The sequence below is a fragment of the Microcaecilia unicolor genome, chromosome 6 (genome assembly GCF_901765095.1).
Source record: "Microcaecilia unicolor chromosome 6, aMicUni1.1, whole genome shotgun sequence".
NCBI classification, from domain to species: domain Eukaryota; kingdom Metazoa; phylum Chordata; class Amphibia; order Gymnophiona; family Siphonopidae; genus Microcaecilia; species Microcaecilia unicolor.
In genome coordinates this window covers 231,012,247-231,038,045 of record NC_044036.1, presented here as the reverse complement: position 1 = coordinate 231,038,045, position 25,799 = coordinate 231,012,247, and the positions used below count along the sequence as shown (strand labels likewise).

Genomic DNA, 25,799 nt, shown 5'->3' with positions numbered 1-25,799 from the left:
CATTCAGTAGGTGATTGGCTTAAGAAACCACAGGAATATCTCCGACATCATTCAAGATGAATTTCTTGGAATTCAGGGCTCTGAACAGTCTTGAGAAATTATTTCTTGGGTTTTTCCCAGAACTCCAGCTTTAACGAGTCTAGTTGTTTAACAGGCGTGCAGCAGTCTTTATTCAGAAAAAGCATGATTCTTCTAAATATTTAGAAGTAGCAAGAGTCTCTGGATTATAAAGCCAAGCACTGGAGTACAGGTGCAACCCAGAAACTCTGATATGGTGACAGGGGCTTTGCACCCCTACACTGCTTCCATTTCACAACAGGAGTTTTAGACTACAGAAATAATTTACTTCAACCTATTGAACAGACAGCAAACATCTGTTTTATGTTCTTGAAATAAGCAATATACCAGTGAAGGGCACTTAAGTCCTATACTGTGGTACCAAAGGAATGGCTAACCAAGATATGTGAAATTCTACAGTGTTTTCAGTATCAATACGAAAAGCAATCCTGTTTAAACCACAAAGTTAATATCCCTGTTTCCTCTAAATATTTCACCTTCCACTTCTTTAAAATATAGAAGACTCTCTGTACAATTCCTGTTTTAGGCTGGGAATAAAATCTATTACATGATTAATGATGTGCTAACACACACATTAGAAAAACAAATTAGTACCACTTCTGCATGGTTTCGACTGTATACACATTTCAAAGGGAATAACCGCTTATGATCTTAGGTTACAACAGTGGTTCTCAGCATCTCTTTTAGTCAGAACACATGTGATATATGCAGTGCATCACACATGTTAACATTATCCATGACCCTCACGGACCTCTGGTTTGACACAGTGTAACAGCTCTTATGGATTAAATATACATATGCTCTGCAGCCACAAAATCCTTATATTCCCCCCAACAACAGGTGCAGATAGGAACTAGGATATTTGTCCATGGAAGTCACAATACAAAAGAAAATATTTTGATTTGCATGTCATCTGAGCAATAACATAAATATCCCACCAGGCACACTGTGAAATACAAAACCTGAAAAAAAAGGCTCAATTCAAGATACGTGTAGCAAATTCACCAAAACAATAATATTAACTCCTATGATTCAAATAGCATGAACACTACCCATGAATAGGTAGCACTACAAATATTACACAGCGCCCAAGAACACCAATACACCTACTACTGGTAAAATAAAACACGTGGAACTGTTTGCATTTATTTTCAGTGGAGCTCTGTAAAATAAATGCAAACAGAATTCTTTATATCAGTCACATGCAAATCAAGGGTTCATACATTAAAATAGAAAGACAACAAAACTGAACTGGGAAATCAAAAATTTTAACTCGGTATGTACTGCAAAAATTAAGAAATAAAAACAGAAATACATTTCCTTTTGTACTGAAGAAAATACAAAGACTGCAGAGCAGCAGAAGCAGAACAAGAAGCACAGCCCAGTGGCAGGAAATGGAGCTACACAAACCTCTACATTCTTCCTTAATTTGCTGTGAGCCAAGATCCTTCTCCAGGTCATAGCATCAATCTATTCTTAATATTTTCAATTTCAGTGCACTCTGCACACTGAAACTGAAAATTGTTCAGAAAATATATTGACTATGTAATTGTACTGTTCTAGGCAAAGTAAAGTGTAGCTTAAACAGCCAGCTTAAACCATTACCAAGTAATTCTTAATCAAATCTTGTTTATTGTAGTATTCACAATAATCAAAGAAAACCCAACTTACAGTTCAGTTGCTTAGACAGAATTGTAGCCTTCTACCCAGAGTCTGTACCTAGCCACCCCAGAGACAAGAAAATGGCAAGAACCTCAGCCCAGCTGAGAGGAAAAGCTGTAAGACTCAAAAAAAAGAATAAGGGGAAGTAACTCAGGGAAAATAAAAGGGGAAGGACTTCAGAATATGGTGAAACATTTTGATGGAATTACAGTAAATTAAGGAGGTATCAGCCCTAGAGCAGCTGCTGATCACAAAGCAATAAAGCATGCTAGCAAGACTGGGCTCTCTCACACAACCCGCAGGGGCAGACTGGGAAGGCTGGCCTTAGCTCAGAGCTAACAGCCAATAGGGAAAGCTCACAAAGCGTCAATCACAGGATACTACAAAATATAGGAAAAGAAGTCCTAATAGATAGTGCTATTACACAGACAATGCAACTGAATTCATGTTGAAGTGTACAGCACTGCGTATGTCTAGCAGCGCTTTAAAAATGATAAGTAGTAGTATAATACTCATTAAATATAATCTCTCCCTCTTCCCCCTCCCTCCCCCACTCTCTCTCTCTGTATATATATATATATATATATATATATATATATATACACACACATATATACACATACACACACACACACACACACACATATATATATATATATATATATATATATATGTGTGTGTATGTGTGTATATATATATATATATCTATATATATATATATATATATATATAGCGAATGCTACATACCTGTAGAAGGTATTCTCCGAGGACAGCAGGCTGATGGTTCTCACTGATGGGTGACGTCCACGGCAGCCCCTCCAATTGGAACACTTTCTAGCAAAGTCCTTTGCTAGTCCTCGCGCGCCGATGCGCACCGCGCACGCGCGGCCGTCTTCCCGCCCGAACCGGCTCGTGCCGGCCAGTCTCATATGTAGCAAAACAAAGAGAAGGGAAGACACAACTCCAAAGGGGAGGCGGGCGGGTTTGTGAGAACAATCAGCCTGCTGTCCTCGGAGAATACCTTCTACAGGTATGTAGCATTCGCTTTCTCCGAGGACAAGCAGGCTGCTTGTTCTCACTGATGGGGTATCCCTAGCCCCCAGGCTCACTCAAAACAACAAGCATGGTCAATTGGGCCTCGCAACGGCGAGGACATAACTGAGATTGACCTAAAAAATTTACCAACTAACTGAGAGTGCAGCCTGGAACAGAACAAACATGGGCCTAGGGGGGTGGAGTTGGATTCTAAACTCCGAACAGATTCTGAAGCACTGACTGCCCGAACTGACTGTCGCGTCGGGTATCCTGCTGCAGGCAGTAATGAGATGTGAATGTGTGGACAGATGACCACGTCGCAGCTTTGCAAATCTCTTCAATAGTGGCTGACTTCAAGTGGGCTACCGACGCTGCCATGGCTCTAACATTATGAGCCGTGACATGACCCTCAAGAGCCAGCCCAGCCTGGGCGTAAGTGAAGGAAATGCAATCTGCTAGCCAATTGGATATGGTGCGTTTCCCCACAGCCACTACCCTCCTGTTGGGATCAAATGAAACAAACAATTGGGCGGACTGTCTGTTGGGCTGTGTCCGCTCCAGATAGAAGGCCAATGCTCTCTTGCAGTCCAATGTGTGCAGCTGACGTTCAGCAGGGCAGGAATGAGGACGGGGAAAGAATGTTGGCAAGACAATTGACTGGTTCAGATGGAACTCCGACACAACCTTTGGCAAGAACTTAGGGTGAGTGCGGAGGACTACTCTGTTATGATGAAATTTGGTGTAAGGGGCCTGGGCTACCAGGGCCTGAAGCTCACTGACTCTACGAGCTGAAGTAACTGCCACCAAGAAAATGAACTTCCAGGTCAAGTACTTCAGATGGCAGGAATTCAGTGGCTCAAAAGGAGGTTTCATCAGCTGGGTGAGAACGACATTGAGATCCCATGACACTGTAGGAGGCTTGACAGGGGGCTTTGACAAAAGCAAACCTCTCATGAAGCAAACAACTAAAGGCTGTCCTGAGATCGGCTTACCTTCCACACGGTAATGGTATGCACTGATTGCACTAAGGTGAACCCTTACAGAGTTGGTCTTGAGACCGGACTCAGACAAGTGCAGAAGGTATTCAAGCAGGGTCTGTGTAGGACAAGAGCGAGGATCTAGGACCTTGCTGTCACACCAGACGGCAAACCTCCTCCACAGAAAGAAGTAACTCCTCTTAGTGGAATCTTTCCTGGAAGCAAGCAAGATGCGGGAGACACCCTCTGACAGACCCAAAGAGGCAAAGTCTACGCTCTCAACATCCAGGCCGTGAGAGCCAGGGACCAGAGGTTGGGATGCAGAAGCGCCCCTTCGTCCTGTGTGATGAGGGTCGGAAAACACTCCAATCTCCACGGTTCTTCGGAGGACAACTCCAGAAGAAGAGGGAACCAGATCTGACGCGGCCAAAAAGGAGCAATCAGAATCATGGTGCCTCGGTCTTGCTTGAGTTTCAACAAAGTCTTCCCCACCAGAGGTATGGGAGGATAAGCATACAGCAGACCCTCCCCCCAGTCCAGGAGGAAGGCATCCGATGCCAGTCTGCCGTGGGCTTGAAGCCTGGAACAGAACTGAGGGACTTTGTGGTTGACTCGAGATGCAAAGAGATCTACCAAGGGGGTGCCCCACACCTGGAAGATCTGTCGCACTACACGGGAATTGAGCGACCACTCGTGAGGTTGCATAATCCTGCTCAACCTGTCGGCCAGACTGTTGTTTACGCCTGCCAGATATGTGGCTTGGAGCACCATGCCGTGACGGTGAGCCCAGAGCCAGATGCTGACGGCTTCCTGACACAGGCTTGTTGACGTAATACATGGCAACCTGGTTGTCTGTCTGAATTTGGATAATTTGGTGGGACAGCCGATCTCTGAAAGCCTTCAGAGCGTTCCAGATCGCTCGCAACTCCAGAAGATTGATCTGCAGATCGCGTTCCTGGAGGGACCAGCTTCCTTGGGTGTGAAGCCCATCGACATGAGCTCCCCACCCCAGGAGAGACGCATCCGTGGTCAGCACTTTTTGTGGCTGAGGAATTTGGAAAGGACATCCCAGAGTCAAATTGGACCAAATCGTCCACCAGTACAGGGATTTGAGAAAACTCGTGGACAGGTGGATCACGTCTTCTAGATCCCCAGCAGCCTGAAACCACTGGGAAGCTAGGGTCCATTGAGCAGATCTCATGTGAAGGCGGGCCATGGGAGTCACATGAACTGTGGAGGCCATGTGGCCCAGCAATCTCAACATCTGCCGAGCTGTGATCTGCTGGGACGCTCGCACCCGCGAGACGAGGGACAACAAGTTGTTGGCTCTCGTCTCTGGGAGATAGGCGCGAGCCGTCCGAGAATCCAGCAGAGCTCCTATGAATTCGAGTTTCTGCACTGGGAGAAGATGGGACTTTGGATAATTTATCACAAACCCCAGTAGCTCCAAGAGGCGAATAGTCATCTGCATGGACTGCAGGGCTCCTGCCTCGGATGTGTTCTTCACCAGCCAATCGTCGAGATATGGGAACACGTGTACCCCCAGTCTGCGAAGTGCCGCTGCTACTACAGCCAAGCACTTCGTGAACACTCTGGGCGCAGAGGCGAGCCCAAAGGGTAGCACACAGTACTGGAAGTGACGTGTGCCCAGCTGAAATCGCAGATACTGCCTGTGAGCTGGCAGTATCGGGATGTGCGTGTAGGCGTCCTTCAAGTCCAGAGAGCATAGCCAATCGTTTTCCTGAATCATGGGGAGAAGGGTGCCCAGGGAAAGCATCCTGAACTTTTCTTTTACCAGATATTTGTTCAGGGCCCTTAGGTCTAGGATGGGACGCATCCCCCCTGTGTTCTTTTCCACAAGGAAGTACCTGGAATAGAATCCCAGCCCTTCTTGCCCGGATGGCACGGGCTCGACCGCATTGGCGCTGAGAAGGGCGGAGAGTTCCTCTGCAAGTACCTGCTTGTGCTGGAAGCTGTAAGACTGAGCTCCCGGTGGACAATTTGGAGGTTTTGAGGCCAAATTGAGGGTGTATCCTTGCCGGACTATTTGGAGTACCCACTGATCGGAGGTTATGAGAGGCCACCTTAGGTGAAAAGCTTTCAACCTCCCTCCGACTGGCAGGTCGCCCGGCACTGACACTTGGATGTCGGCTATGCTCTTCTGGAGCCAGTCAAAAGCTCGTCCCTTGCTTTTGCTGGGGAGCCGAGGGGCCTTGCTGAGGCGCACGCTGCTGACGAGAGCGAGCGCGCTGGGGCTTAGCCTGGGCCGCAGGCTGTCGAGAAGGAGGATTGTACCTACGCTTGCCAGAAGAGTAGGGAACAGTCTTCCTTCCCCCCAAAAATCGTCTACCTGTAGAGGTAGAGGCTGAAGGCTGCCGGCGGGAGAACTTGTCGAATGCGGTGTGCCGCTGGTGGAGCTGCTCTACCACCTGCTCGACTTTTTCTCCAAAAATATTATCCGCAAGGCGAGTCCGCAATACGCGGCTGGATTCTATTCTCCAGGTCGGAGGCACGCAGCCATGAGAGTCTGCGCATCACCACACCTTGAGCAGCGGCCCTGGACGCAACATCAAAGGTGTCATACACCCCTCTGGCCAGGAATTTTCTGCACGCCTTCAGCTGCCTGACCACCTCCTGAAATGGCTTGGCTTGCTCAGGGGGGAGCTTGTCCACCAAGCCCGCCAACTGCCGCACATTGTTCCGCATGTGTATGCTCGTGTAGAGCTGGTAGGACTGAATCTTGGCCACGAGCATAGAAGAATGGTAGGCCTTCCTCCCAAAGGAGTCCAAGGTTCTAGAGTCCTTGCCCGGGGGCGCCGAAGCATGCTCTCTAGAACTCTTGGCCTTCTTTAGGGCCAAATCCACAACTCCAGAGTCATGAGGCAACTGAGTGCGCATCAGCTCTGGGTCCCCATGGATCCAGTACTGGGACTCGATCTTCTTGGGAATGTGGGGGTTACTTAGAGGCTTGGTCCAGTTCGCCAGCAATGTCTTTTTGAGGACATGATGCATGGGTACTGTGGACGCTTCCTTAGGTGGAGAAGGATGGTCCAGGAGCTCAAACATTTCAGCCCTGGGCTCGTCCTCCACAACCACCGGGAAGGGGATGGCCGTAGACATCTCCCGGACAAAGGAAGCGAAAGACAGGCTCTCAGGAGGAGAAAGCTGTCTTTCAGGAGAGGGACTGGGATCGGAAGGAAGACCCTCAGACTCCTCGTCAGAGAAATATCTGATGTCTTCTTCCTCTTCTCACGAGGCCTCACCATCGGTGTCAGACACAAGTTCACGGACCTGTGTCTGCAACCGTGCCCGGCTCGACTCCGTGGAACCACGGCCACGGTGGGGGCGTCGAGAGGTAGACTCCCTCGCCCGCACTGGCGAAGCTCCCTCTGCCGACGTAGTCGGGGAGCCTTCCTGGGAGGCTACCGCACTTGGTACCGCAAGCGGCACCGATGTCGGAGACCTCACCCCGGACAATGGGCCAGCCGGCGCCTCGCTCGACGGTACCGGAGGCGCAAGCACCCCCGGTACCGGAGGGGTAGGGCGCAACAGCTCTCCCAGGATCTCTGGGAGAACGGCCCAGAGGCTCTCGTGCAGAGCGGCTGTGGAAAAAGACATGGAAGCCGATGCAGGAGTCGATGTCAGAACCTGTTCCGGGCGTGGAGGCTGTTCCGGGCTGTCCAAATGGGAGCGCATCGACACCTCTTGAACAGAGGGCGAGCGGTCCTCTCGGTGCCGATGCATACTGGGTGCCGACTCCCTCGGCGACCCAGAGCTCTCGGTGCCGACACGGGAAGGGGACCGGTGACGATGCTTCTTCGATTTTTTGGAACGAAGCATGTCACTGGAGCTTCCCGGCACCGACGAGGAGGACGTAGAATCCAGCCATCTCTTCCTCGGGGCCGAGGCCGAAGAGGGTCGGTCTCGGGGGGGCTGTACCGCAGGAGCCCTCAGGGTAGGGGGAGACCCACCCGAAGGCTCACCGCCACCAGCAGGGGAATGGCCAGCCCTCACCTGCACTCCAGACGAAGCACCACCGTCCGACGACATCAGCAGACGAGGAGGTCTCGATACCACCGACGCTGACGCAGCCCTCCGATGTCGCCCCGATGCAGAGGGCCGATGCCTCGATGCAATCGGGGGCGAGGATGAAGGTCCGGGCACCGACGACGTCGAAGCAGTCGATACTCTCGATGCCGATGCCGATGAAGAGCCCGAGAACAAAGTGCTCCACTGGGCTAATCTCGCTACCTGAGTCCGCTTTTGCAAAAGGGAACACAGACTACAGGCCTGAGGGCGGTGCCCAGCCCCCAGACACTGAAGACATGACGCTTGCCTGTCAGTGAGCGAGATTACCCGGGCGCACTGGGTGCACTTCTTGAAGCCACTGGAAGACTTCGATGTCATGGGCGGAAAAATCGCGCCGGCGAGATCAAAACTCGAAATGGCAAAAATGGCACCACAAAAATAGGGGGAAGAAAAACTTTGACCGAGGCCTAAATAGGGCCTACCCCGACGACGAAAGAAAACTTACCAGGGCAAAAACTCGAAGTACGGGAAGGGAGAAAACCATAAAGGCCTCCTCCCGACACCTTTTTTTTTTTTTTTTTTTGAAGAACGAAGTCGATAAACGACGCGCGAGGTCAACTTTGGGGCGCGAACGGCGAAACACGACCGTACCGAGCGCAGACAAAAGAAGACTGGCCAGCACGAGCCGGTTCGGGCGGGAAGACGGCCACGCATGCGCGGTGCGCATCGGCGCGCGAGGACTAGCAAAGGACTTTGCTAGAAAGTGTTCCGATTGGAGGGGCTGCTGTGGACGTCACCCATCAGTGAGAACAAGCAGCCTGCTTGTCCTCAGAGAAATATATATATATATACACACACACACACACATATACATACAGTGAAACCTCGGTTTTCGTTGATAATTCGTCCGAAAACTATCGACAAAAACCGAGGCAACAAGCAATTTTTTCTTTTAAATGAATAAAAAAAGACTAGTATATAGAATAAATGAACATTTAACATGGCATTTACCTTTCTGAAGACTCTTCTTGGTGTATGGAAGATGGAGAGAGAGGAGCACAGATTATTGTTTGGAAGGGGGATCCCCCTCCATAAGGACACTATCTGGAGGGGTCACTTCCCTTCTTGTTCTTTTGCCACTAGGACCAGCTTCTGGAGGGGGGTCACTTCCCTTCTTGCTCTTTTGCCACTAGGACCAGCTTCAGAGTCTGTGGACCCATGGCGCACAAGAAACGTGTCCAAAGAGGTTTGTTTCTGTCGCCTCTTTAAGATTTGCCTAAAATGGGGCAACACATTATCATTGAACAAGTTGCAGACACGGCTTGCAACAACTTTGTCTGGGTGATTTTTCTCCACAAACACCTGTACTTTACTTCACATGGAGAGGATGTCCTTAATCTCTGAAAAAGGCACATTCTCTACTGTTTCTTCCTCATTATCCGAAGCAACTTCTTCATCTGCCATCTGTTGCACTTCTAGTTGAAGTTCTTGCAGCTCTTCAGTGGTGAATTCTTCTCTGTGGTCATCCACCAACTCTTCCACATCCTCACCACTCACCTCCAAACCCATGGAATTACCTAAATGAACAATTGACTGCACAACATATGTAGGGTCATCAGGTGAAGGATCTAACCCTTCTAAATCTCTCTCATGCACACATCCTGGCCATAATTTCTTCCAGCCACAGTTTATCATCCTGGATGTCACTCCCTGCCAAGCCTTATCTATGAGGCTGATGCAGTTGAGAATATTGAAATGGTTTTTCCAGAACTCTCTTAAGGACAATTCTGTATCTGATGTCACCTCAAAGCACCTTTGAAACAATGCTTTTGTGTACAGTTTCTTGAAATTGGAAATGACATTCTGGTCCATGGGCTGGATGAGTGGTGTGGTATTAGGGGGCAAGAACTTCACAGTGATAAAACTGAACTGCTCCAACAGTGCATCTTCCAAACCTGGAGGATGTGCAGAAGCATTGTCCATTAATAGGAGGCACCTAAGGGGCAAATGATTTTCCTGGAGGTTTTTTTCACACTTGGGCCAAACACTTCATTCATCCACTCAATGAAAATTGCCCTCGTGACCCATGCTTTCTTGTTTGCTCTCCACATCACACAGTTTACTTTTGATCACATTGTTTCTGCTAAATACTCTAGGAGTTTCTGAATGGTACACCAGTAAGGGCTTCACTTTACAATCACCACTAGCATTACCACACAACAGAAGAGTAAGCCTATCTTTCATAGGCTTACGTCCTGGCAGTGCAGTTTCCTCCTGTGTAATGAACGTTCTCTTTGGCATTTTCTTCCAAAACAGGCCAGTTTCATCACAGTTGAAGACTTGTTGGGGGATGAATCCTTCAGCCTCTACATAATCTTTGAATTCAGACACAAAGTTTTCAGCACCAGACTTGTCCAAACTCGCAGCTTCTCCATGCCTAGTAACACTGTGTATGCCAGTGCGCCTCTTGAATTTTTCGAACCAGCCTCTGCTGGCCTTAAAAATCACTTAGTGAAGTAACACTTGTCCCGGGCATTTTCTTAATGAGATTGGCATACAGCAGTCTGGCCTTTTCACATATGATGGCCTCAGAAACAGAATCGCCATCTAACTGTTTTTCATTGATCCAAATTAATAATAACTGTTCCCAGTGGCGTTCCTAGGGGGGCGGACACCCGGGGCGGTGCCCCGCCCCCCCGGGTGCAGCATCCCCACCCGATGCAGCGCAGACCCCCCCCCGGGTGCAGCACCCCCCGATGCAGCGCGGACCCCCCCCCTCCGGGTGCACGCCACTGGGGGGGGTGCCGCAGCCCGCGCCTGCTCAGAGTTCCCTGACTTCGCGCATTCGCTGCAGCTCCCTCTGACCCGGAACAGGAAGTAACCTGTTCCAGGGCAGAGGGAGCTGCAGCGAACGCGCGAAGTCAGCGAACTCAGAGCAGGCGCGCGCTGCAGCACCCCCCCAGCGACGTGCACCCGGGGCTGACTGCCCCCACCGCCCCCCCCCCACCTTGGTACGCCACTGTCTGTTCCACATCTTCAATTGTTTGTGATCTCTGTTTTGTTATCGCATTCACACCTTTTGCTACTTTTGCCTCCTTTATTGCTTCCTTTTTTGCAACAATTGAACTTATCGTGGATGGTGACTTCCCATACATGCGGGTGATTTCAGCAATCTTAATGCCACTCTCGTATTTTTCAATGATTTCCTTCTTCAACTCAATTGTGTTCCTGTCCTTCTTCTTTGAAGAAATGCTGCCCATAGAAACTTTTTTGGGTCCCATGATGAGAGCAGGGACTTTGATACAGGCACTCAACCAGCAGCAGCAGTATTGTGGCAAAACGAAGAAATTTGGGTCCTAATACCAGCAGGAACTCTGATACAGGCACTCAACCAGTAGCAGCAGTATTGTGGCAAAACGATGCAATTTGGGTCCTTATGTACCTGCAGGGACTTTGATACAGGCACTCAACCAGCAGCAGCAGTATTGTGGCAAAATGAAGAAATTTGGGTCCTAATATCTGCAGGGACTTTGATACAGGCACCCAATCAGTAGCAGCAGTATTGTGGCAAAACGACGAACTTTGGGTCCCAAAAACAGCAGCAGTGTGATCCCATAACCGGATACAACGCCCCAGAAGAACGACACGTGAGAACGCAAGATTAGCCGCATGGGCACACCAACGAAATCCGAGGCGATCGACGAAAACCGAGACGAAATTTTCGGGAAAATCGACGATAACCGAAACCGACGAAATCCAAAGTCAACGAAAACCGAGGTTTCACTGTATATATAAACTGGCCCTGACTCTGTACCGTGCATCTTGTCCCCTAAGCTATACAGAAAGCTGTATTGCAGAAAGTGTTAGTAACACAGTTATGTTATTTAAATGTTCTAATGTGTGCTTATTAGATGTTTCATTAGTATTATTTTGACACTTTATTGTATCTGTTATTTGAATTTCAGTGCTAAAAAGGTTTATATTTTTGATCCTGTTTCATGGTAGTCCTATTAGGTTTCAATTTGCTGTTTTCAAGTTTACCTCATTTATTGTACTTATGTTTATACCTAGTCATATGCTGTTAACAAAATTGTAAGTTTTATGTTAAAAAGTACCTGCTGTACACCGCCTTGGGTGAAATCTCTTCATAAAGGCAGTTAATAAATCCCAATAAATAAATAAAATACTTCCAGTGACTGGCACTTTAAATGTAATCCGCATAAAATTTGTAAAGTGTTTGCTGAATACAAGAATATTGGTAATGTAAGGAATGAAATCAATACAAGTGCCTCATGATAAGGAAGGAGCTTGGCTCAAAAAAATTAAGGAAGAATCTCAGGGCTTATGTAGCCACATCTCCTGAACCCGGGCCCTGCTTCCTGTTGCCACCAAACTCTCAGAAATGGAAAGGGAATACCACCTTTCTGTGATTTTTTAAACTATATTCAAAGCAGTTTACATAGTATATACAGGTAATTTTTTTTTTGTACCTGGGACTTGCCCAGAGTCACAAACAGCTGCAGTGGGAACCAAACACAGTTCCCCAGAATCAAAGTCCACTGCACTAACCACTAGGCTAACTGTTGCCCTGTTTGCACCAAACCCGCAACACATTTCTCAGGTCCTTGAGACACAAGTGTGTTGCAGCACTCCAGTTAAGAACCACGGGTTACAACAGACCTAGACTAGAACCTTGAGAAGAACACACATACGCAAGCTATCTTACCCGTAAAAGAACTCTGTTTGCAATACGTAAGTGGGGAAAAGAATGCAGAACATGGCTTATTATGTCCTTTACTAGTTTCTCCCTCATGCTAACTTTCATCCCATTCCATTTAAATTTTTTTAGGGTTTAAATCTTTTTTATTGACTGAAAATCAATGCAAACCAACAAAACTTCAACATGAGCATTGTACAAATGCAAGTAAATCATTTACATTCCAGTCAATTAAGTTTTTCTTTTATCCCCAAACCTCCCTTCCCCCTCCCTAATCCTGCTACTTATATAGTTCAACATGTTATTGGTGACCATACATTATACTCCATTTATTCAACATTCCCCATTACATAGCCCACATCTTCCAATAGCATCCTCATTCCATTCTCTAATGATCCCAAAAGGAACAAAAACAAAAAAAAAAAAAAAAACCCCTTTTCCCCTTTCTTCTTTCTCCTTTCTCTTCCCTCCTTTATCCGTTTCCCTTTTCCCTTCTCTTCTTCTTCCCTTCTTCCTTTACAGTCTATTTAACAGAAAACTTCGTGCTCTGGAGGATAATGATTGTATGTACATTTCCCAGATTCCTAAGAACACCTTTCTTCTCTTTGGGGATGATCCCACCTCCCTCCTTTCCTGCATGAGCAGGTCATATAGTCGGTTTCTCCAATGCCAATAGTCTGGCGGTTCCTCTGTCATCCAACCATTCAGAATAAGCTTCTTCCCCAGTATGCTGGCTTTGCGGATGAACTGCCGAGCCCCTTTTTGCGGGACTGCTAATGTTTCATATTGATCTAGCAAGACCCCCTTGGGGGAAAACTGAATTTTATGCTGCAACACCTTTTCCAAGTATTGAGCTATTTGTCTCCAAAAATTTTGTATTTTGTAACAATCCCATAGATAATGAAACAGCGTGCCCTTTCCCTGCCTACACTTGGAACACAATGGATCCGGGATCCCCCCCATTTGGAACACCTGAGATTTGGCCATGTATGCTCTATGTAGAATTCTATATTGACATTCTCTCAAATTTGCATTCCCTGATATTGAAGGTATTTGTGCCACCAGCTTCCGGAAGTTAATTTGCAGGTTAGGCTGTTTCAAATCTCGCGCCCACTTCTGCTGTATTTTGTCCATATCCTTACCTCCTCCCAGCTCCCACAAGGCTTTCTGCAGCCCTGAAACCGATAACCTCTCTCCAGGTACGGAACCATAGAATTCTCTGACTCTACGTCCATGTCTGCCTCCCAACTGTGCTGCGTCCAAGGAACGAACATAGTGAGCTAGCTGACCATATGCAAATGTGTGGCTGTAGTCTATACCTACTCCCAAGGCTCCCAAACCCAGTAATTGTCCCCGAGAATCCAGGACATGCTCTAACCTTGTTATGCCTAGTCCTGCCCATCTAAGAAACACTTTATTTTCTGATCCCGGTTTAAATTGGGGATTACCCTGTAACGGTAAAAGATCTGATGTCTCTGCCCCCAACCCCCAGCTCTTATTTAGATCCTTCCATATCTCTCTAATGGGTCTTAGCAACACGCTATTGCCCACCTGACTAGGTATAGCTATCCCTGGGCACTGCAGCAGGTAATATAAATGATATGGTTTAAAGTATTCCTGCTCCAGTCTCCTAGGCGTGAAATCCTGCCTGTCTAACAACCAGTCTCCCAAGTGTCTCAACAAACAAGCTTGGTTATAGCGCCTGAGATCCGGAAGGCCCAACCCCCCTTCCCTCCACGAGCCCATTAATATTTTCAAAGGAAGCTTAGGTTTGGAGTCCCTCCATACGAATTTCCTTACGTACTTGTAGATCCGATTCAAATCCTTATTCTTTAGTTTCAAAGGTAGCACCTGAAAAGTATAGAGCCACCTGGGGAACTCCACCATTCTAAACAAGTGTATCCTCCCATGTAATGTGATTGGTAAAGCTTTCCACCTCCCTAGTTGCTCCTTCATAGCGTCTACTAATCTAGTTATGTTGGTATGATATAAGGCTGTAGTGTGCATGGTGATCCGCACTCCTAGGTATCGAAGTGACTCCACTGCCCATTTCAAAGGAAATGTTCCTTTCCATATCCCTCTCACTCTTTCATTAGTCGCCAGCGCCAATGATTTCGCGTAATTGATCTTAAATCCTGAGAAATCTCCATACTCCTGGAAGAGCTCTAACAAAGCCTCTAAAGATTGCTTAGGCTGGGTAAGGTGTACTAAGATATCGTCTGCGAAAGCTGAGACTTTAAACTCTTGCGGGCCCCACTTTACCCCCGTCACCTCTGGATGGTCTCTAATTTCTCTGATCAGAGGGTCTAGAACCAAAACAAAGAGCAGAGGCGACAGAGGACATCCCTGCCTGGTGCCTCTCCTAATTGGGAACAAGTCCGACCTCTCCCCATTTATCCACATATAGGCCTGTGGGTTAGAGTACAGTGCCCCCACCGCTTCCCTAAATGCCCCTTCTATCCCCATTTTCTTCAAAACCTCAAACATAAAGTTCCATACCACTCGATCAAAGGCCTTCTCTGCGTCGAAACTAACCAGCACAGAAGGCCTTTTCTGCTTCTCCACTGTCTCCAGGGAAGCTAGTAGTGCTCTGATATTACTTGCCACTGACCTGCCTGTTACAAAACCTACCTGGGGGGAGGCTACCAAGTCTGGAAGCACCTTAGCCAACCTATTAGCCAATATCTTCGCATAGATTTTTATATCACAGTTTATCAAAGATATTGGCCTATATGACCCCACTTCCCTCTCGTCCCTACCGGGTTTTAATAATACTATTACTTTCGCCTCATTTAGCCGATCAGACAAGGTTCCTGATGTTATCATTTCATTAAAGAGATTCATCAATGGGTTTGTCACCTGTTCCTGTACTAGTTTATAAAAGGCCATACTAAACCCGTCCGGCCCCGGCGCTTTATGTATTTTACTTTGCTGCAGTGCCAACATCAACTCTCCCTCCACTATGGGGTTGTTCAGTATTTCCAACTGCGTCTCTGAGACCCTAGGCAGCTCTTGGTTAGCCAAGTATACCTCACTATCCGGGATTATGTCTGACGGTTTTTCATATAATGCCTTATAATAGTTCCTAAATCTGCTTATGATCCCTTCAGTCTCCCGGATTGTCTGCCCTCTCCCATCTTTAATTTGTAGGATCCTAGTAGGCCCCTTCTGCCCCTTTACTAACCTACTCAATAAAGTTCCCGCCTTATTCCCATACTGGAAGAGCTGGTGCTGATAATACCCATTCCATTTAAATTTTAAGAAAGTTATTCTGTCCCCAGACAGACATTCTCCGTCTCTTCTGTATAATTCTTTCCAACTTCAGCTGGGTTGGAAAAAAATAAAGATAGGAGGGAAAACATCAAAAATTCATAGAAGGTTCATCTTTGAAAAACAAAAAACAAGATCCTTCACATACATCCCAGTCTGAAAATTCCTCTCTTTTGCAATTTAAAAAAAAAATCCACGAAGGTAATTCTATAAGGCAACATCTAGATTTAGGTGGTAGTAAAGCTATCTAATCCTATTCTATAAAGAAAAATAGGTGCCTACATTTTACAGAATACTAAATAAGCCACCTTATGTGTGCCTACTTAGCAGGTGCAGACTTTTATACCAGCCACAGAGATGGTGCAAATGCTTACTCCTATATTGCAAAAGAGCACACATGGATTACAAGATTTTTAAAATTTATGCACATAAGTGTGAACCCCACCCATGCAAACACACACCATTCCATCTATAATGTAGCCAGACAGTGGTTATTTACGTGCCTATATGTCTACATACACATATACATGACTAAGAGTACCAGCATTTGCACATGCTCTTGCTGTCTACAACTAGGCGACGCCTTATAGAATTACCTCCACTGTGGATGTGTTCCTTTCTGGTTTGCTAGCTTCCTCTTGCTCTGATGGTGCTAAGAACCTTCATTCACAATTACTTGACATTCCATTCACTTAGCCCAGCCACTGCATCTACAGACCTCAGATGGGAACGGTGAGCCCCAAACCTGGTTACCTGGTGTCATTACTGCACCATGTCTAATATTTTAACTTAATATTTTCACTTATCTATCTAATCTAATCCAGCACTTACATTTTGCCAAATCCCCAAAGGTTCAAAGTGGATCAAACTGTAGAATTCAAAACCAGAATGATCTTCTAGGATTTACAATAATAAAAAAATCAATTAATCTCAAAATAAAATTATGATAGAACATAAGGTTATCCTAAAAACATTTTAAATAAGTATGCCTTAAGATGATGGCGGAAGGGAGGAGATCCAAGATGGTGACGGTCTGAATCCGCGCTACGGACGCGTTTCAAGTGGCGCTAGAGCAGAGCTGGAGGGAGTTACCTTGCCCGTTGTTGCGATGGGCAAGCGACGTGGGAAAGTCAGGGATTTCCCCTCAGACCCTGGCGCAAAGCCCCCGCTCTCCCAGCCGACGCTTGAGCGCTTTGGAATAACACCCGGAACTCCATCGACTTCTACTCCTGTTGCTGGTGTCAGCGTCTCGGTGCTGACCGACAGTGTTGACGGGGCTTCCCTAAGCCCTGTCTTTCATGCAGCGCCCCCTCAACCAGGAAGTGAGCACTTCCATTCGAGTCCTGCAGCCTCTGCCCAAAGCGGTGAAGGGAGCGAGCAGGGAGGGAACTCGACGGCAGCACAAAGGTCATCTCCTGAACAACCAGCTATTCCAGAGCAGAAAGCAGTGACTGTTGTGGATTCTGCGACAGTGAGTATCCTGGAACAAGTTGTTCAAGCGGCTCCCCTGGTATTTAATGTAGGGCAGTTTGAAAAACCAGCTGTAGTGACCTTAGAGTCACTTTGGGAACTGAACTCCACAACCCTCTTTACTTTACAATCAGTTATTTCAAAGAATAATGAAACTATTAAAGTTTTGGCACAGTCTGCTCTCAAACAATTTCAAATTAATGAGTCTCATGCAACTGAAGTAAAAATTCTCTCTCAAAAAGTTGAAAAAATGCAACTTGTGGATCAAACATTAATTAAAGAAAGGAACTTTGCTTCTAGATGCATGGAATACCTGGAAAATCAATCCAAAAGACTTAACCTACGTATGATTAATTTTCCAAAATCGCCCATTCTTTCTCCTGCACAGATGGTTAAGAAATATCTTGTTGATATTCTGGGAATGACCGAAAACTCATTGCCACCAATATTATATTGGCATATTATATTCAAATTGCTGGGCAAGCCCCAGGAAACTTAGACCCTCAGAATGCAATGAATTTAACGGATTTTCTGGAATCTTCTCTGGAGGTGGTCACTCAAAGGACTACTTTGTTAGTGACTTTTGCATTACAGTTGGATCGAGATGCAGTACTCAGGTTATCCTTAAGGCACTTGAATTCTTTATTTTTGGGTTCAAAAATAAGAGTTTTCCCGGACTTGTCCAGGGAAACTCAAAAACGTCGTAAATTATTTCTTGCTTTGCGCCCAAGGGCTATAGCCCTGGGGGCCAATTTTCTTTTGAAATTTCCATGTGTGTGTAGGATTTTACTCCACACTAAACAATACCAATTTTTTGAACCCAATCAGATATTTTTTTGAAAAGTAAAGAGAGTATAATTGTGAAAGTTTAGACCCGAATGAACACAGTATAGCACTTAGGAGTGAATCTATGGGCCCCAGCGCGGTTCTTGGTTTAATTGGAATGTTTGAGCTTGATTTTGATAGCTCAAACTAAAATTTTTTCCTATGATTCTTGGATCATTTCTTATTATTGTGGACGATGGGCGTATTGTCAATTTTCTTCTTTATTTGTATTTACTATTGAAAGAAAGATTACAAATGTGTAATATTATTCTGTTTTGAATATTATGTATCTTAAAAGGCTTATAAATAAAATAAAATAAAAAAAAAGATGATGGCGGAAGAGAGTAAGATGTTAAAGATTTTAGTCCAACTGGTAAGGAATTCCAAAATTCAACAGACAAAGTTAATAGAGCTCTCAAGGGTCTTTTACAGTGTACTCCTATAACTCAAGAAAAATAAAGTAAAAAGGTCTCCTTGGTCTTAGGGTCTAATGAGTCTTAGAAAAGAAGAGAGCCCTACCTAACTTTTAGGACTAGTACCTTCAAAAATCTTAAATATAATACATTCCCAATTTAAAGAAAATTCTGGCCTGAACAGGTAACCAGTACAAAGGAATCAACAATGATGCAACTGTGTCATATTTCTTCTTACAACAACAATCTTATAGAGACATTTTGTAAGATTTAAAGTTTAGTCCTTAATCTTACAAATATGCTAGAGTACAAGCTGTTACAATAACCGAGATGAACACCAAAAAATTTTGTTCCACAAACCAACCAACGAATGCAGTGAAGCTGATGCAGTTTAAAACATTGTTTTTTTTAATTAACAATTTGGTTATCCTGGGGTTCAAAAGGCAGAGATGTATCTAAAATAAAACCGAATACTTTAGAAGTGCTCTAATCATCAAGTGAGACACCCTCTCAAGTTGGATTTATTTGGGAATGGACTTACATGAGTTGCTTAATTATAATAATATTGTTTTAGAAGCATTCCAACTTAGCCCATGAATTCTACTCCATTTCTTTACCAAATAAATACTAAAATTAATCAGGGAGGTAGTGTCTAATAAATGTTTGCTGCCAGAACAAGGAGCAACATATTAACAGTATAAGGAATAATAATGAACATTTAAATCTGAAAAGAAGAGTAATGCAAATTTAAATCTGAAAAGTTCCCCCCCCACACAAACACACAAAAAAGGCATATAAACATTAAAGATAATGGGGCGAGAGTGGAGAGCCCTGGAGTACTCCACATTGCAAGATCCAACTAAATGAAAAGGAATCTCATTCATTTTAACCCTGTAGTGATGATTACAGAGAAATTCCTTGAACCAATTTAAACTAGAAATGGGGGGAAGGCCGACAGTCGCTCAAAAGCGCATGGTTCGGGAAAAGGTATCTTGCAAAGATACCTCACAAACAGGGAAGATAGGGTTTCTGGATAGTGAGGTTGCACAACAGACCGTGGTAGGCCAGGTGCCCTTAAATACAACTAAAGATCAGACAAAAGATGTCAAATCAATAGTGTCAGGTACTAAGCATCATGCAAATAAGAACAACAAACATACTCTGAAATGGCTATATGCAAATGCTAGGAGTCTAAGAAATAAGATGGGAGAGTTGGAATATATTGCACTAAACGAAAAATTGGATATAATAGGCATTACTGAGACCTGGTGGAAGGAGGATAACCAGTGGGACACTGTCATACCGGGGTACAAAGTATATCGTAGTGATAGGGTGGACCGGACTGGTGGAGGGATAGCATTGTATATTAACGAGAGCCTTGACTCAGATAGATTACAAATTCAGCAGGACACAAATTACACCTTTGAATCATTGTGGGTTGAAATTCCATGTATAAAAGGGAAAAAAACGGTGATAGGAGTGTACTACCATCCGCCTCGCCAGGATGAACAGGTAGACACAGAAATGATAAAAGAAATCAGAGACGCGAACAAAATGGGCAATGTGATAATAATGGGTGACTTCAATTATCCAAATATAGACTGGGTAAATGTAACATCAGGACACGCTACAGAGATACAATTCCTTGATGAAATCAAGGACAGCTTTATGGAGCAACTGGTGCAGGAGCCGACGAGAGAAGGAAAAATTCTAGACTTGGTCCTTAGTGGAGCGCATGATCTGGTGAGGGACGTTATGGTACTGGGGCCGCTTGATAACAGTGACCATAATATGATCAGTTTTGATATCGACCTTGAAGTAACTGTACACAGAAAGTCAAATACGTTAGCGTTTAACTTTAAAAAAGGAGACTATGATAAAATGAGAAGAACGGTAAAAAAAAAAAACTTAGGGGGGCAACTGAGTAAAAACTGTACAACAGGCGTGGACGCTGTTCAAAAATACCAACATGGAGGCCCACGCCATACATATTCTGCGAATTAGAAAAGAAAGACGGAACTCCAAAAGACAGCCGGCCTGGTTGAAAAGTGAGGTGAAGGAAGCTATTAGGGCTAAAAGAAACGCCTTCAGAAAATGGAAGAAGGAACTGTCTGAAAATAACAAGAAGCAGCATAAGGAGTGTCAAAGCAAATGCAAGGCGCAGATAAAGAAGGCCAAGAGGGATTACGAAAAAAAGATAGCATTAGAGGCAAAAAAACATAGTAAAAAAATTTTTCGGTATATTAAAAGCAGGAAGCCAGCAAAATGAATCGGTTGGGCCGCTGGATGACAGAGGGGTAAAAGGGGCGATCAAGGAAGACAAAGACGTAGCGGAGAGACTGAATGAATTCTTTGCTTCGGTCTTCACCGAGGAAGATTTGGGTGGGATACTGGTGTTGGAAATGGTATTTCAAGCGGACGAGTCGGAGAAACTTACTGACTTCACGGTAAACCTGGAGGACGTAATGGGGCAGTTCGGCAAATTGAAGAGTAGCAAATCTCCTGGACCGGATGGTATTCATCCTAGAGTACTGACAGAACTGAAAAATGAGCTTGCGGAGCTACTGCTAGTGATATGCAACTTATCCTTAAAATCGAGCGTGGTACCGGAAGATTGGAGGATGGCCAATGTAACGCCCATTTTAAAAAAAGGCTCCAGGGGAGATCCGGGAAATTATAGACCGGTGAGTCTGACGTCGGTGCCGGGGAAAATGGTAGAGGCTATTATTAAAAACAAAATTACAGAGCACATCCGAGGACATGGATTACTGAGACCGAGTCAGCACGGCTTTTGTGTGGGGAAATCTTGCTTGACCAATTTACAGGAAACAGAGAGTGGGGTTAAATGGGCAGTATTCACAATGGAGAAGGGTAGTTAGTGGGGTTCCTCAGGGGTCTGTGCTAGGACCGCTGCTTTTTAATATAGTTATAAATGATTTAGAGATGGGAGTAACTAGCGAGGTAATTAAATTTGCTGATGACACAAAGTTATTCAAAGTCGTTAACTCGCGACAGGATTGTGAAAAATTACAAGAGGACCTTACGAGACTGGGAGACTGGGCGGCTAAATGGCAGATAACGTTTAATGTGAGCAAGTGCAAGGTGATGCAAGGTGATGCAAGTGCAAGGTGATGCATGTGGGAAAAAAGAACCCGAATTATAGCTACGTCATGCAAGGTTCCACATTAGGAGTTACGGACCAAGAAAGGGATCTGGGTGTCGTCGTCGATAACACACTGAAACCTTCTGCTCAGTGTGCTGCTGCGGCTAGGAAAGCGAATAGAATGTTGGGTATTATTAGGAAAGGTATGGAAAACAGGTGTGAGGATGTTATAATGCCGTTGTATCGCTCCATGGTGCGACCGCACCTTGAGTATTGTGTTCAATTCTGGTCGCCGCATCTCAAGAAAGATATAGTAGAATTGTAAAAGGTGCAGCGAAGGGCGACTAAAATGATAGCGGGGATGGGACGACTTCCCTATGAAGAAAGACTAAGGAGGCTAGGGCTATTCAGCTTGGAGAAGAGACGGCTGAGGGGAGACATGATAGAGGTATATAAAATAATGAGTGGAGTGGAACAGGTGGATGTGAAGCGTCTGTTCACGCTTTCCAAAAATACTAGGACTAGGGGGCATGCGATTAAACTACAGTGTAGTAAATTTAAAACAAATCGGAGAAAAGTTTTCTTCACCCAACGTGTAATTAAACTCTGGAATTCATTGCCGGGAAAATGTGGTGAAAGCGGTTAGCTTAGCAGAGTTTAAAAAGGGGTTGGACGGTTTCCTAAAGGACAAGTCCATAAACCGCTACTAAACGGACTTGGAAAAATCCAAAATCCCAGGAATAACATGTATAGAATGTTTGTACATTTGGGAAGCTTGCCAGGTGCCCTTGGCCTGGATTGGCTGCTGTCGTGGACAAGATGCTGGGTTCGATGGACCCTTGGTCTTTTCTCACTATGGCATTACTTATGTACTTATGTACAATTCAACACAAACTCAGTAATACCTAGACAACTCAATTTAAATAGGAGAATTTCATGAATACTATGTCAACAGCAGCCAGGAGATCAAACTGTAATAAAATAAAATCAATACCCTGTGCTAGAGAATATTTCTTCATTTATTTACATAATTTTTTATTTATTGCATTTGTATCCCACATTTTCCCACCTATTTGCGGGCTCAGTGTGGCTTACAGTACATTGTAATGATGGAAATACAATTTATTACAACTCGATTATGGGTTACATTGTGAGGAGTTAAGTTAAGACAAAGTCAAAGTGTCATTAAGGGAATAGAACGAGGAAAAAGAACGATGGAACAGTGGAAGAACAACGGATGCTAATAGGATAACAGAACAATAGCAAGAGAACATTCGGGTTTAATATTTTTATCTGTTAAGGTTTAAATGTGATAAAATTACGAGGAATGAGAGTATAGAAGAGAATGTATTGATGCATTGCTAACAGTGTGTGTACTTCATGTGTTTTGATCCTTTCGATAGATTTTTTCAAAGAGATGAGTCTTTAATAGTTTGCGGAAGTCGGTTAGTTCGTAGATCGTTTTCAGGTTGCGTGGTAGTTTATTCCAGAATTGCGTGCTCATATAAGAAAAGGTTGATGCGTACAGCACTTTGTATTTTATGCCTTTGCAATTAGGGAAGTGGAGGTTGAGGAAAGTTCGGGATGATCTTTTAGCATTTCTGGGTGGTAGGTCTATTAAGTCAGACATGTAGGCTGGGGCTTCACCATGGATGATTTTGTGGACTAGTGTGCATACTTTAAAAGTGATGCGTTCCTTGAGTGGGAGCCAGTGTAGCTTCTCTCGTAAGGGTTTCGCACTTTCGTATTTTGGTTTCTCGAAGATGAGTCTGGCTGCTGTGTTTTGGGCTGTTTGAAGTTTTCTCAGTATTTGCTCTTTACAACCTGCGTATAGTGAGTTGCAGTAATCCAGATGGCTGAGTACGAGTAATTGCACTAGACTGCGGAAGACGGATCTTGGGAAGAATGGTCTTATTCTTTTCAGTTTCCACATGCAGTAGAACATCTTTTTGGTTGTGTTGTTTGCGTGAGTTTCAAGTGTAAGGTGGCGATCAATAGTGACTCCAAGGATTTTTAAAGTTTCTGAAATTGGAAGATTTAGTTTTGGTGTGTTTATAGCGGTAAATTCATTCGTGTTGTATTGGGAGGTAAGTATCAGGCATTGAGTTTTTTCTGCGTTCAGTTTCAATCGAAATGCATCTGCCCAGGTGTTCATGATGTGTTGGTTGATTTCACTGAGATTTCTTTAATGTCTTGTTTGAAAGGGATATATAGTGTCACATCGTCAGCGTATATATATGGGTTAAGGTTATGGTTTGATAGAAGTTTTGCCAAGGGTATCATCATTAGGTTGAAAATAGTTGGTGAGAGGGGTGATCAAAATCTTAAGACTATCAGATTTTAGGATATCTAATTATTTGTTTACATACAATTGTTGCACTTTAGTCCCCCTGTTACTAAGCCGTGCTAGCGGCTGCCAGTGTGCTAATGCCGACACAGCCCATTTAAAGTGAATGGGCTGTGACTTCCGGTGGGGGCATGGAGCAGTGCAGACGCAGAACGGAGCTGCTCCGGGGCACCTCAATGAGCCAGCACTCGTAGAAACTTAAACCTGTTGCGGATTGCAACAGGGAGAGGAAGTGTACCGCGTTGATTTAGAAAGCGGGGGAAGACGCTGTGGATGGCATCCAAGCAAGCCCGTAAAGATCCAAAAGAAAAGACCTGTGCCGCGGAAAACAAAATGGCGGAAAAGACCGCGCCGCCATCACCAAAATCTCTGTGGGCAGCAGAGATCTCAGAAGAGATGAGGCTGTTGATCAAGCGGTGGGGGTCAAACTACAGCTAATTTTAGATAAACTGGAAGGACTGACTGAGCAGCACACACAGTTGTTTAATGAACTTCAGGCGGTTCAGCAGCGCATGGGGCAGGCAGAGGAGGACATCCGCAAAGTTGTGGAAGAACAACCGCGACTACAGGCGCGCCTCACGGAGGTGGAGGGGGAGCTAGATGATTTAGAAAATCGTTCCAGGAAGAACAACCTCTGCCTCGTAGGGCTGCCAGAATTACTACCTGAGCGGACTCTCTGCACTTTTCTTGAAAAATGGCTGCCTGAAGCGCTTGGAAATGAGGAGCTGGAGACAACACTACGCATAGAACGAGCGCACAGACTCGGCCAGCAAAGGGATGATAAGGGGAGACCGAGAGTGGTAATCTGCCAAATCCTAAATTATGCGCAAAAGACGCTCATCTTGCAAGAGTTGCGCGCAGGCAAACACTTGGATTACAAAGGTAAAAAAATACTCTGCTTCCAGGACTATTCCACCGCAGTGTCAGCAGCGCGGAAAAACTTTGCGCCATTGTGTTCTAAGCTCTTTGGGTTAAAATACCGATTCAGCCTCTTGTACCCAGCGAAGCTTAAATTGATTGACAATGGGCAAGCGGAGTTTTTTGAAAAAGTGGAGGAGGCGAATGTATATGTGGATAAGATGCTGGCCAAGGGAAACGACGGATGAGAGCAAGGAGGTGGCCTATGGTGAGTGGAAGTCTTTCATGGAGATCAGATGGCTGATATGGACAGTGTTTAATAAGTTTGATGCTATAAAAGTTAAAGTTGAAGCGGAGCCAGACTGAACAGAGAGTAAGAATCTGGTGATTTGCTGGTATAGGGGCAGCTGAATATTCAGTGAGCGGAGAGGCTGCCTGAAGAGTGTGGGAGTACCCCACTGGGGACTTTGCGGCTGATGTTGTGTATGTTCAGAAAGTTTGAAGTTCTCAAAGTTAAAAGTTGAAGCAAAGACGTACAGAGCAGAGAGTTAGAATCTGGAGATTCCTAAGTATAGGAGAAGCAGAATATTAAACAACTAACACTATCATTTGACCACTGAGCGGTAGAACTTGAGACCGCTTTTGACAGAAGTGGAGAATATCAAACTTGGAGCACAGACAATAAAGGTCATAAATGGTGGGAGACATGGATATAATCAAGCAGACCTCTGACGAGCATGGACTTATGCAGAGGACTTAACATACACGTTAGAGGTCTGGTGACCGTAGTGTTGCAGAGGAAAGAGTGACGGATAGTGTAATCAATGATATGAGGGGCGCCCTAGCCTTGGTAAAACAGGAAGTTGTGCCTAGAGGCATAAGGGGACGGAAAGTGGGCATAAGGGGGGGGGAGGGTGGAGAGAGAGGCAGGGGAAGGAGGGGTGGGTTCTGTTTGCATGTTGTTGTAAAGTAAGAATTGTGAGCATGAAAGAGCGGGAAGTCCGAGGGAGAGTGA

General features: G+C 45.1%; 1 protein-coding gene across 1 annotated transcript in view; it reads right to left on the bottom strand.

Moving 5' to 3' along the window:
* Positions 1–25,799, bottom strand: part of PNPLA7 (patatin like phospholipase domain containing 7) — a 2,530,065-nt gene that overhangs the window by 2,313,071 nt on the left and 191,195 nt on the right. The gene's annotated exons all lie outside the window — the stretch shown is intronic.